Source organism: Numida meleagris, chromosome 1 (assembly GCF_002078875.1).
Source record: "Numida meleagris isolate 19003 breed g44 Domestic line chromosome 1, NumMel1.0, whole genome shotgun sequence".
In the NCBI taxonomy this organism is placed as follows: domain Eukaryota; kingdom Metazoa; phylum Chordata; class Aves; order Galliformes; family Numididae; genus Numida; species Numida meleagris.
The window spans coordinates 21458193-21472932 of NC_034409.1; the positions used below are offsets into that span (position 1 = coordinate 21458193).

The window sequence follows — 14740 nt, forward strand, 5'->3', positions numbered from 1 at the left end:
ACCTGTGGCTCCCTTTTAAATAAAACTTGTGATCTCATTATCTGGACTATTTCATTAGCTAGACTGAGCTCATTCTTTCAGGTTTCTTTTTGGTACAATCATCCATTTAAATGATAATATATATGATTATATATTAAAGTAGTGGAATATATGATTGGTAGGTATACCTTCTCGTGACTCATCCTATAGCACAGGAAAAAAACAACACAACCCAGCATCCACAAGTAATATGAGAGGAGCTGATATAAATTCTTTCATCTCTACAGATGAAATAATAATACAGATGAAAGAATAATAATAATAGATATCAATCATAAATGATGATCTCCAGATCACAGTATGTCATTTCAGAAGAAGACTGACGCATTTTAGCAGTGACACATGTAACTAAACTGTAGAGTTAAACAAGACAATTAACTAATAGGTCAGTAAATAAGACTATGCCTAAATAGGAAGAGAACAAGCGGACAACTCCTCTGTCTGGTATCTAAATGGTATGTTACATGACTATGACATATTAAAGAAATCACAAATGATGCAACAGAAAAGAAAGTAATAATGGGAAGTCTCAGTGTTTCCATAGAGACAAGGTAAACTCATGATATAATGCAGAGATTAAATAATCAGAAACTATAAGAGATTTCTAATCAAATGGTAGGTCTGCTAACTTCTATGTACTTAGAAGTAAAAGAGAAATATAAAAAATTAAACTCTGTAATTTTTAAAAGAATATCTACAATTAATGAGAAAGCTAACTGAACAATAAAATTAATGAATTCCAAAAGATGAAAAATCCTGCAATCACTATGAGTATACTATTCAAAATTACTAGTGTACTGAACATAAAGCTATGACAAATTAAATGGGATTCAAAATGACCACTATCCTAACTCCTCCAGAGGCTTCTTGAGGAAAAAGTGGGTTAAGGCCATTGCTATAATTAAAACTACTTACTTCCTAAATGAGAAATTGAAGGGCTGTCATAGACTTACTTGTCATTAGAAGATATTTTAGAATAAAACAGCAAAATGAATTGCAAGAAATTGTCAAATGTGTGTCCATTGCCCAGAAAGAACTAAAAAATGAAACTGTCAAATTAATCCTGTAACCTATTACATACATCAAACTCGTTATCAGTAGAATGACAGGAAGCAAATACAATATTTACTTTTTAAAGGGGTTGGTGGAATGTGGAAATCTACAGATCAGTATGTTAATCTCCTGTACTAGAAAAATTAGTACAAAGTACAATAAATATAAAAGAAACTGTCACATAGATAAATATGATACAAAGTCAAATAATTTATTTGATGGAAGAGCTGAGATGGGGTTTACATGTATATCTATAATTTTTTTTTTGGCCGAAATTTCTTTGAAAGACACCATAATGTTGAAAATAAAGATTACCACATTATTGTGGAACCAGACACAAGTGTCTACTTCAGGGTAAGCTGAAGAGCCCTTCAGGTTCCATTAACTGCATGATTCACTCTTCTCTGACTACAGTGGAAGAGTGGACATTTGCCTCATGTAGAGCTGTGATTTATTTTGTGTCAGTTTATGAATTATTGCATTTGGTTTAATTTAATGCTAATTTCACCATAAACTGCTAAGAAACGAGGATAATTTTTTTCCTGGGTAATTTCCCTCAATATATATGAAAAGATGACATAAGAAAATCTAGCATTTGTTGGTTGACAAATAAAAGGAATAAATTCCACCTAACTCTTTTATGATGTTTGTGATATTCAGAGCATTTATAAATAGTATGAGAAGAGTATAATTAGCAAAGTCACAACAAATAGTAGCATAAAAGTACTCAGCAAATGAAAAATAAAGGCTAACCATAAAACTTGGTAGGAAAATCTCATTGTAGAAGTTCTCACAATATTGAAAGAGTGGCAGTTGAAATGCAAATAGTGCCCATGGGGGAAAATAAATCAGAGTAAACCACTAAGCAATCCTAATCATGACAGTTGTGATGCATTCCGAATTCCAGTTCACAGTGGTGTTCATTGACTAATTTTTGATTGCCTGATGACAAATTGATCAGTGTTCATAAAAAAAATTGGTTAAAATAAAAATAGGAAGTATTAATGATAGAGCGTAAAGTATAAAGTATGATACATTTAACATGGAGAAGGTGAATATAGAATGATTATTCACAGTTGTTCACAGTATATTGCAAAGAGGTCACCAGATGAATCATTTGGAGAAGAGTCATCCAAAAGTAGTTAGGTACTTAAGCTGTGGAGCTCATTGCCTTGTGATACTGGTGAATGCCAAAAGTGGACTCAGAAAAAATTACACGTCAGTGGAACAGAATTCCACTAAATTCTAAACATGGCAAGGTATGTCACATTTTGTCTCTGAAATACGGATCGCTAGAATCTAGGAAGCTGTTGCTTCATGCTGATGTGTCATGCTCTGTAGCTAGATGTTCTATACTGATCACAAACAGGTGCAAGGTTTTTTACTGAATGGGTCAAACCTTGCCATGCTTCTTATCCCTTAGTTCATTGCTTGGAAAAGAATTTCAGTTTTAGCAGAACTCAATTTAATCATTCTATTTTACAAAAATATCAAAACAAAATTCCATGATCTAAGGACTCTTCACCTCTTTAACTATCTCTATTTTCAGTTGTTTTTCTTTTCTTTTCTTTCAGAAATTGTCTTTTAAGTTTTTAATCTGAAGTCTGAGAAGCTCTATTGGCTGCTTTTGAGTTGGAAGAAAAGACTGCAGTCCTTAATATGGTGGCAGCTTTCAACCATATCTTGTTAACAAGAGATCACTGTTTCTTGCACGTATGACAAGGTGAAGAACTTTTTCCTAATTCTACTCCATCAGAATTATCCTTGTGAGGAAACCTCACTATCACAATTTTTAGATTAGTGTGGATCATTTTTGCACAATCTAATCAGTATGTACCCCGTTATACTACTAGATGTGTAGAACTAGCCTGTAGCAGGTGGGAGAGAGGACAAAGCACTTTTTAATTGTTCAGTGACTGCCACAACTCTCTTACTGCACTGTAAGTGACAAATGCATGTATTTATCCTTTCTTTTGAATAACTTAGAGAAGCTCACCTTGAAGCTCTCTCTGTTGCAAATTGTATAATGTTTTACTTACTGGAGGAAATCTATAAGGCAGGAAAAATTTATTTTCCTAAATTATTTTGAGAGAAAGAGAGAGGGAGGAAAAAAGAAAGAAAGTGAGAAAATAATGCTCTGACACAAATTAAGTATAGCTAAATTGCTTTGAATTCATCCTTAGAGCTTCTTTGTCTGAGAGCTTGCTCTGCAGTTGGTGGAACTTCCATTAAATTTAACAGTCATAGCATAAGCATTTTTAAATGCCATTTGTAGTGGATGGTTGCAAAGTTTTCAATGGCTCTTTCTATAACAGCGTAGATAAGCCACTACAATACCTGTATAGATCAGCCATTTTCTTCCCTGCGTTTTATTGCATATTCTTTTCATCTACTTAGAACACAGGATCTTTGAGATACAGATAATCCATCACTTTGTGTTTGAATAGCATTAAGAAACAAAAGACCATGTTCTCAGCTCTTAAGCACCTCCATGGTACAAATTATAGTGAGAATAAAATGACTGCTATACTTAAGCCAATTAAAAAGATTTTAAGGAGGATCTCTGAATGAATGAGGTGATTTTACTTACGCTACAAACTGCAGCTCCACAGAAGCCATTAATTCAGCAAATGTATTAAATTACCTGATGATGACTCTCCATACTTTTATCCACAGTAATACTTAACAACCATCTGTTTTGAGGCTTGTGTTAATCACTCTGGGTAAAATCCAGCAATTTCAAAAGTGGAGAGACCTGTTACTCACTTGATTCACCTCCTTCAAAAGTGCAACATGGACTTTATGAGTTTAGATTTGGATACATAAGTGTATTTTTAATCCGACAAGAAGCAAAAGAGATTTGTGAAGTTTTGCTTAGCAAGAGTGAGCAGGGCATGATAAAAAATAAAATTGCTGGAGGACAGAGAACAACACAAGAATTTGATTTTCAAACTCCCTTAATCAAAATAACAGGATAAAATGAAAGCCAAATACACTTGGAAACAATGTAAGTCATGATTTTCATCCCAATAGAAAGTGGTCTGTGTCACTTACAACCATAGCTGGAAGATAAAAAATAATGAAAATTATATAAGTTAATATACTTACAAATGAACAATAACTTTGATTCCACAACAGGGAGTCAAATCTCTATATTTTAATGTATTGATTAATCAATTCAACAATCACTTCTTTAAGGAAATTTATTTTTCCATAAGCAATTATTTAGAGAATCTGTCAAAATATAATATGTGATGTTCTTTTACTATCTTCACATTTAAGTCTTCTTACTGTCTCTTACTATATTCTTATGTAGTACTCTTTTCCTTGCGGGGAAAAGGAAGATTTGCCTAAAAAGAAGAAAAACCAACCAAAGCTTCAAGAAATTGCCTGTGGGGATAAAGAGATAAAGAAAGAAGATATACCGATTGTGTCTTTGTGGAAGGAAAAGATAATACCTGTATAATTCTAAAGTACGCTTGAAAACAGTGAGGAGACAGAGGTAAACACAATCTAGGTAAGAAATAGTTTTTGTGTGAATTAACATATTTTATGAAGAATTCTAACTCAAGAGCAATGATAATAGCTGCTTTAATTGGAATTGAATATATTAACTGCAAATTTGATGAAAGCAGGACTCTCCCAAACTTTAATGCATATGATTTAGGAATAGGAACTTGACATTGAAATCACTTGTCATAAACATTCCATCATCATTATCTGCAGTGACTTCTCCTCTCTGTGTTCCAGTGACGTACTGGACAAGACAGAAAACCAATCTTATTCTGTGTTGTGCTTTTAACAAAGGCCCAAGACCACAAAAAAAAAGTCCATCCTGTGCAAGTACAGGTCACTCTCAGATGTAGTTTGATAGTAAAATAGAAAAACAACAAGATCATTTTAACACAGACCATAGCATACACTTACAGAATGCTTGTGTGTTTTATCTGTCATTTTGCATGTTGCCAGGGTCAGACAGAGTAATTTGCCACCTTTCTAAGTGAGACCTGGCATTACACATTATGAAATTAGATTGCTTTTGCAGGCTGAGCCCAATGTCCTTACAGCATTGTAGATCCTGTGCAGAAAGAAAGATGACTCCCTTATCCACCGATGTATATATTCTGGGGACTTTATGATACAGTTAAAGGCAATACATGCATACGGTTCTTTGTATTATTAATCTTTGTGGGTTTTGTGTGTGTGTGTGTGTGTGGTTTTGTTGTTGTTGTTGCTGTTATTGTTTTGGCACGATAGATATTGATATACCTGAACTGGCCTCTCCAAACTAAACTTAGGACTAGAACCCTCAGTGAGCATAGCTTTGGGACAAAAAAAGTCAGATGTAACATGTTAAATGTATAGAAACAGCTTGGTCCATGTTAGAAACCGTCTTTGTTGTAACCTTGCACCTCGCAGTTAAGATCCTTATATCTTGTCTAAATCTACTGTCTTCCAGTTTAAAGCCATTGCCCCTTGTCCCGTTGCTACATACCCTTATAAAAAGTTCCTCCCCAGCTTTCCTGTAGGCCCCCTTCAGGTACAGGGAGGCCACTATAAGGTCCCCCCAGATTGTTCTCTTCTCCAGGTTGAAAAGCCCCAGCTTTCTCAGCCTGTCCCTGACGGGGAGCTGCTCCAGCCCTCTGATCATCTTCGTAGCCCTCCTCAGGACCTGCTTCAACAGCTCCATGTGCTTCTTGTGTTGAGGGCCCCAGAACTGGATGCAGTACTCCAGGTGGGGTGTCATGAGAGCAGAGTAGAGGGGCAGAATTACTTCCCTTGACCTGCTGGCCTCACTTCTCCTGATGGAGCCCTGGATACTTGTGTAAAATCATAAGAACTTACTGTCTTGCCTGTCTGGATCTCTGACAGATTAGTCTTTTCTGCATGACCTCTGTTGTGAAGTATACGTGTTCTAAATAGTTCCAGTAGAGGTCTTATTAAGGCACTACTTTGATTACTTGATTCTTTATTAATTAAGTCTGTTTGAATAATATGAAAATCATAAATAAATTAGTTGTTCATACATGGTTTATAAGGTCAAGTATTTCTGGCAGCTCTGTTAGTGATCTATTGAAAGTGTTGACTGGAGCAACAGTGTGTTTCTTTTCACTGTGAGCAAACTTGTACTGCTTGAGTTGATAATTCAACAATATTGGATGTAACCTCTCAGAAAGAAAGAAACAGAGCCATATTAACACATTTAGTTAGCTGGTTAAGATTTATAGGAGGAGGAGTATGAACAGAGGTCAATTTGATTGAAGGTCTCTAGGTCTTATGTAAGAAACTTGCAGAATGCAATATTTTGAATAAACATCATGGTTACTTCTTGTTTTGAAGACAGCTAGCTGTGTCTAATAAGAAATATTTATATAACGTAATTTTAAAGCAAGTAGTAAAAGTTTTAATTTTATGCTCTGTTTACGCAGCCACAGTGGCAGACTTACAGTCAGGTTTGCCACTGCATTCTGCATGAGATATAAATTAAAAGCAGACTGACTAATGATTCTTGTAGTGTGCTTTTCTTCCCTGAACCAATAGACAAGTGAAGGAAACTGAAATATTTTAGTATTATTTCATTATGTATGAAGTATATTCCTTTAATACAGTTATTAAGCATAAAACACTTCAGTCAAGTAGGTCTCTAATCATGTAAGATTTTGCTGATAAAGTTTAGTATTTTAAAAGTATTGAGAAAACCAATATAAAGCCAATGAATATCATAAACCATATCATGAAATCCCACGTATGATCAAGAGTAATACCTTAAAAGTTTATGGAGAATACACAGCATAAAGACCCTCAGCTCTCATAAGACTTTGAGGTTTCACTTAAATAGATTGTATTATTCCCAATAACAAATGTTCAATTGTGAGGTAACATAAACTTGAGCTTTAAAACTACTTCATATATGTAATGAAAATGAATAAAAATTTCAGTTGTCAAGGCAGATGAAGGGGGAATACTGACAATAATTGATCTTGAAGTTGTAGGGGATATAAAGAAAATGCTAAAGCTTTACAGCTTCCTAATACAGCAGAAACGTGTTAGAGCGAAATGATTAGCCGACAATTTCAGAGAATCTCTCCTAGCTTGTTCCTAATGGATGAGTGTAGTTTGGCAGCATATTTATTAAATAATTGTTCCAAATTTTTAAGAAACTTCTGGCAAATGGCTCCAAAATATCATCTAACTCTGCAAAAATGAAGAAATCCTATTGAAGCAGATATTGAAATATGAAGAATATTTCAAACTGAAGGTTTTTAGGAAATGAATAGATTTTTGCCCTGATGATACAGCATAAAGTTAAATTGGGACAGAGGATTCTGCTTCAAGTCTTTGTAACTGGTTTCACATTAATATAAATTCATAGTATTAGTATAAGGAATGAACCAATTTTAACTATTCGCTAAATGTCAGATCCAAGAATGAAAGTTAAAAGGGATGCAAATTCCAGCTTTAAGATGGCAACACAATAGGATTTTCAGGAAGAAGTGGAAACATAACTTCAGATCACCTCAGTGTTGTGATTTCAAAAATCGAGGGATGACAGACATTGAAGGAATGCTTAACAGTAGATTCTATCTATTACAGTAGATAAAGTGCATTTACAGTAGGCAAAAGCAGTTTGAGTTAGTTAATAAAGACAGTGTTACTTTTATTGGTCCTGCTACTTTGAAGTGACTGGGCCAAAATTTATTCTCATTTGCATTGGTACAATTTTGGACTGCTTGTGCTGAGTTGACACTTATGCTGTCATAGCTGGGGACATAATTTAGTCTAGTAAGTGGATAACAAAGAGTTTTTAAGTTTGTAAAAAGAACATTAATTTCCTTTTAAATACACAGATAGAAGGAATCTGCACTCAACAAAAATGGTCTCAGCTATGCTGCAGTGTTCAAGTGAAAAGTAAGAAACAACAGATTTCTAAATCAGGAGTACTTCATATCACAGGGTGGCAAAAGTTTGCCTGTTGTAACAGGCAGGCTCTGCACCCAATTCTGTACGAAAGTGTAGGGCACTGCTTAACAAACAGTAGCTAGAAGTAAACCAATTTCAGCATGTCTTTCATTTTCTGCTGTGGTAATCAAAAAATTTTAAAAGATTCCCCAGATACATTGCCGTGTTTTTTTGGGTTTTTTTTTCTACATATTTTGCATTTTTTCTCATCTATTTCTCTTGATTTTTACTTTTTGCTGATTTTTGCACTGAAAAATAGAGCATGTTGTCTGGTATTTTTTAACTTTGGACAATGGAATTATTTATGCAGAAATCGATGTTCTTTTACTTTTTTTTTCCTTATTTTTTTCTCTAGGTGTCTTCTATATACACGTACCAGAAGGAACAGCCAAAAATGCTTTACCTTCAGAAAGTTAGTTAATTAAATAAGGCTCTAAAAGAAAATTGAAATAGAAATACGCTTTTTTCACCAAGCTAATATAGCCAATAGAGAATTAGAAAATATTTCACATAAGCTCTCCCATGGAAAAAAAAATTGATCTTCATGGAATTTCTTTTAAATGCACACTGCTACAGCAAGCTCTGGTGAGAATGTGACATGGATTAGAAAATGCTTAGAAGCTATGTCTCTTGAAACATTTAAAATAGGAGTAGATGTAGAACACAGAGTTGGAAAGCTTAGTGAAAGAAGAATTCCTGCCTTGGCTGAAATATTTTCTGGATGACCTGAGATGTCTTCTCCCTTCTAAGAAAATGACAAAATAAAGTTGTTTCTGGTGTGTACAGTATTTTTAATGCACACACTAATGGTCTATAGACCTAGAGTCAGAGTACATTTCTAAAACATTCTAGCTGACATGCAAAGTACTTTAACAGCAAAACCCAAAGGAATGTGGTGTTACCACTGTTAAAATATATGCAGAGATCTTTTCTTTGAGCATCCCTGCCTCTGAGGTGGTGCCAGGGCAGTTTGACAGAAAGGTCACCTTTGCAAAATACCGTGTGCCAGGCACATAAAATCTGTCTTTATGTAGTTGGATTATAAACTTACAAAAAACTGCAGTTATCTTGTGTCCACTTCTCAGGAACCTCTACCACTGATACTAAATGCAATGGCTTCCCTTCTTCAGAACTGGGGACTTTTTCAGATACACATTTTTTTTTATTTAAAAAAAAAGCAAGAAAGAAGTCTGAAGTCATAACCTTGCCATGTCACTCTGTACCAGAAGTATCCAGACTGTAATATTTTGCAGCTCCTAAATTCACAAATGTATATGCATTAGGCATAGCATCATAGAATCATTAGGGTTGGAAGATCATTTAGTCTAACCATCAGCCCATCACCACCATGCCCCCTAATCCATGTCCTTCAGTGCCACGTCTACCCTTTTCTTGAACACCTTCAAGGATAGGTGACTACACCACCTCCCTGAGCAGCCCATTCCAGTACCTTGCTACTCTTTCTGAGAATAAATTTTTCCTAATATCCAACACGAACCTCCTGTGGTGCAACTTTAGGCTGTTCCCTCTCATCCTATTGCTGTTATCTGAGAGACGACTCTGACCATTTTGGAGAGAGATTAGGTTTCCCTTGGAGTCTTCTCCAGACTAAAATTATTGCCCATTACCTTCTTCAGCTGGCTTGGTGTATAAATTTTGCTCTCAAAATGCAAAAAGTGAAAGCTAGACTGCTCCATTGCTCCAAGAGCTTTAATACTTGCACAGAATGGCCAAAAAACTAGTTGTGTCTTATGTTAGTAGCACATGCATACTAATACGATGGCTGCTCTGAAAGTAATGCTTCCTATCTTACTGTGTTGGTCCATGATGTCAAAGGTAGATGGTGGTATGGCAGTAGAGGCTGAACCTTCCCACCAATATTCCATTATGTTTTATTGTCATACGACAGATTGCAGCAGAGGAGCTGTCTGACGTGGAAGTGCACATGAAGCAAAAGTGTGTGACTGAATTTCTCCATGCAGAAACAATTGTACCCATTGACATTCATTGATACTTGCTGAATGTTTAAGGAGACCAAACAGTGGATGTGAGCACAAGTGAGGCAGTGAATACTGCGTTTCGGCTGTGGTGACAGCACTGTGAAAAACAAGCCATGTTCCAGACAGCCATGTGCAGCATGCAGGCTCTACTTCATCACTGGAAAAAATGCATAGCTAATGGTGGTGAGTATTTTGAAAAATGGTGTTTTGTAGCTGAGAATGTGTTCTATCAAATAGTGTTATAATGCTCTTTGTATCTGTTGTAGATTCCGTGGAAATAAAAAAGAGGCATTACTTTCAGAATAAACTAGGTACCTTTTTTTAGTTTAAAAAAAAAAATTGTGTAACGCTGTACTTTTTCATTTCTCCTCCCCAGATGATAATTTTGCAACAATTGGAAAAAGTAATACTTGTTTTCATTTTGTGTCAGCTTTTCCTATTATTTCCTAAATTCTAAAGCAATGCATTCTAAAAGACATTCAGAAAATAAAATTACAGATATGAAATTGTTGTTTAAAAGAAATGAAGTTGATTTTCTACATATACCAAACACAGGAAAAGAGAGTATGAAGCCATTCCCTCAGGGCTGCTATTCAAGACTCAAATCCTTTATCCCAATGGGCTCACACAGGGCTTTCATGTGGCACCAGTTATCAAATCTGACATATAAAAAAATCTCATTAATCCCATTTTTATGTACTGTAACGAGATTCTAGGGCACATATAAAACAGTATGACACATGTAACCTATTATGACCTATTAAGATTACAACTGCCTCTGGCAATAATTAGTAAATGTACCCTGAATTTTAAATAAATAGACATTTGAGTAACTGTCAAATAATAAAAGGAAAGAAATGCATACATGCCATTTCCTAAACCCAGTAGAGAAGTTCAGTCTGATTATAAGCTGTCTGATATGATTATAATGTCTGATATGAATGTCAACAGGAATAACAAAACACCTGTTCTGGAGAATGAGTCCTTGTTTCTCTGTACAGAAAGATACTTACCAAAGACATAGAAATAATTATTTGAATAAGCCTATTGTTGTTCAAATGATTTTTTTGTAAATTTCCAGTTCACTATACTGCAATGCGTACTTACGAAGTGTAACATGAGTTATTCAATGCCGGTACTAATGTAACAGTTACAAAATGTATATATTGTCAAATTTAGCATAGTTACACAAAAGACAAAAGCTGTAAGTTCAGGACCTATTTAAAGAGAGTAGAAAATAGGGTGGTTTTTTTTTTCCGTTTTTTTCCCCCATTTTAATTGTTTTTTTTTTTTTCTTTGTTTGTTTGTTTGTTTTCCCCTACTAAAGAGATAGAAACTGAGCAAGTAAAAAAAAAAAAAAAGCTTGGTAAGGCTGTTCTGAAAAGTAACTATAAGATTAGAATTATTTCTCCATTTTATATGTACAAATGTAAAAATGAGATTCAAAACCTTTGCCTGACTTTAAAGAAGCCTAGACTACCTAGAATCGCAGAATCATAGAATGGCTTGGGTTGGAAGCTCCTCTCTTTACTTCAGCATTCTCTTTTCGTATGGAATGGTGCACTGTGTTCAGACCTGATCAGATCTGCTCAAACCTAAAATCCATTGGCTTCAAAAACTAGACAGAAGAATATTTACTTCTGTAAATTGTAGTCAGCTGTGAAAAGTAGAAGCTACCTAATGGACTGAGCTGGGGTCATCCTTCAGTGATTTCTTTGCAGTCAGTGAAGACAGCTGGCATTTCAATGGCTTAGTCCATGACATCTTCAAACAGCACTTCAGAAGCAGATGAGATATGCTAAAAATGTTTTTTTCTCTCTCTCTATTGACTTTAAATATACTGTTTCATGATTAGTACAGCTGCAGTTGTCAAAACCTGTGACATGGGATAAAAATAGATTAAATTGTGAATGCAAAGAGGAGACAGATCATTAGGTGTATATGTGAGGATACGGATGAATGTCTGAAATTGAACTTTTGTATTTTTAAACACGAACCTGCTACTCACTAGCTGAAACAAGCAGGGACACTTGGACTGAACAAAAGTGGTACATTCTGAATCCTACAATTAATAAAAAACTTGGAAGCTGAGCATGTGCGCATATACTATTTAAGTGGGAAAACCAGAGGTTTGGTGTTTTGGACAGCAGGGCAAGTTCTCAGAAGAGTTTCTGAGAAAAGTTTTGGTAAAGAAAAGGGAGGCCTGAAAAGAGGATAGTGAATGTCACAACTGGAGGAAAAGTCCTGGAAGTGGGGGAAGATCCTCAAGATCAGAAAGCTGAGTGGAGTTGAATGCCTGAGGATTCCCTGGGACTTTGTTCTTTAATGCCACAAACTGTTAACTGCAAGCACCTGCACAGCTCAAACTGATACAGCTTTCTGCCTGACTTCTTGGTCAGCAAGTGCTTCCCTTCAAGGAAGGGAAATTGAGAGCTAGTGAACACAGCGCTTTGTGGAGGAAGTGAGTGAGTGCATGAGATAGCTAGAGGATAAAAGGTCTGGTACCTTTTTTTTTTTTTTTTTCCTAAGAATAAATACCTGACATAAACAGTATCCAGCTCCACTGAAGACTGTTGCCTATTCTGTCGAACCCATGACCAATCTTATGTGTTTGAAACTGGGCATTAAATTTCATCTAAATTGATCTGATTGGGCCAATCATGAAATGCAGTTGTAACTATTTTCCTTTTCATTGTACAGCTGTGAGAGGAGGAACCACACATATTGACCACAGAATATTGACCACAGTAAAAGAGTGTACATATTTCCAGCACGTTGAGCAACCACGTTCAATATCCAGCTCAGCCTGACAGGACTACTTTACACCAGAAAATGCCAACTATTGTGCATCCGGCTTTGAGAGCATACACTTCTTTCCTATGCCTCTGAAAGCTAAGTCATCACATAATAAAGAATTCAACAGCTTTTATGTTGAAAGAAATCAAAGAAATAAATAAAACTCCATAAGCAAGTGTACTTTGGAAGGAGTCATATTCCCACCATTAATCTGGTGTTTTATCCAGAAAATATATAAAATGTACATATAGTACTGAAATAAGAGACAGATTTCATACACAGGAGGATGACGCCTGTATGACTGACTGTAGCTCATCTTTTTCACTAGGAAAACTTTTCACAAAAAACTGTGGTCCAGAAGATGAATGAAGTACCTTGAATGACAGAGGTGGAATTCAGGAACTTAACTTCTCACTTATTACCATATTCTGTCTCACATCCTACTTCATTCCAACAAGCCAAAATCTTTCATTCCTCACATTTTCAACATCAACAATTCTGTCACATCAAAAATTCTGTTTATGAAGCAGCCAAGATGTAGTTCAGTTAGGACAGTTTTGAACAGATCAACACTTAAACCGTGTCAATGCTGAATGTATATTTAGAAATTGGTTTGTCCCTGTCCATGGCATTTAACGAGTTTGACCCTTTGGATAATCTCAGAATATTTCTCACAGATAAATGTACGTATATAATTACAATCTACTCAAGAATTTTTTGAGTGGGTGATTTTGTAAGGATCCTGAAAGCATCCCTGTCCTGGAAGGTTTAGCTGTATCAGGGCTCAGGACCAGCTTGGAGCTGGCCAGGAGAGTTATTTTTCATTTTTTTCTTACTATTCAGTGTGTCCTTTTTGGAATGGGACTACTTAAATGGATATCCTACAGCTTTCATTTGGAGCAATTTCTTGGATTCAGCAAAAAATCATGTATTGTAAAAAACAGACTGAAAAAAAAAACCTTTCCTTAAAAGAGCGACTTTTTTCCAGTAGCCAGGAAATTCATTTGAGGAGTGGATATTCTTGCTGAAATCCCTGCATTACCTCTGAAAATATCGAGAGAAATGAATGTCCTATTGACAGAGTTGAATGAAAAGGATGTTCATACAAAAGACAAAGTGCTTTCAGTAACGAGTAGAGAAAAATTTAGTGTGCCTCAGGTAGTACTTTCCATGAATCATACTATTTACTTCTGTTGAATATAGAAGAATCCTATGAAAATTAACCTCTTTTTAGTCCATCTTGATTCCTTTGGAGATATTTCACTTTGTATAAATAATTAGCTATTCCCAGGGCAGCACACAGAGGGGCTGCCTTTAATATTTAAATCTTTCCCTCAGTGAACTCTTTGTACAGCTCCAAGATGAGTCACTGGGGAATAATGAATATAATAAAATCCACATCAGAATAAGGAAAGCCAGCAGGCATAGAAGCATCTTGGGATCTTGTCAGAGATTATAGATCAGACATAGCTGGAAATTAAACATAATTAGTGAAAAACAGTGACAAAACTTTGCATATACAGTGATGGGTTGCCAGTTAACTGTCATTACTGAGGAATGAGATCTCTGGGTCGTGACAGCTAGCTCTATGAAAATGTCAGGTCAGTGCAGCAACACACAAGAAAACAAATGTCATTCTAGGAATTGTTATGAAAGGAATAGAAAACAAAATAGAAAACTTCATTATGCTCTATTGTAGAAATCCATGATATACATATATCTTAAAACGGTGGACAGATCTTATACCTCACAGTGAAAAGACCTCCAGAGGAGGTCTAGGGGAGGGCCACAAAAATAGTCTGAGGGATGGAACACCTTCCCTATCAGGACAGGCTGAGAGAGCTGGGACTGTTCAGCCTGGAGAAGAGAAGGCTCTGGGGAGATCTGAGAGC

General features: G+C 35.6%; 1 long non-coding RNA gene across 1 annotated transcript; it reads left to right on the forward strand.

Annotated features, from left to right (window-relative positions):
• LOC110392722 lies at window positions 3863–9262 on the forward strand. The gene is made up of 3 exons (XR_002434587.1): window positions 3863–4099; window positions 4409–4609; window positions 8408–9262. It is a non-coding gene; the product is annotated as an uncharacterized LOC110392722 (long non-coding RNA).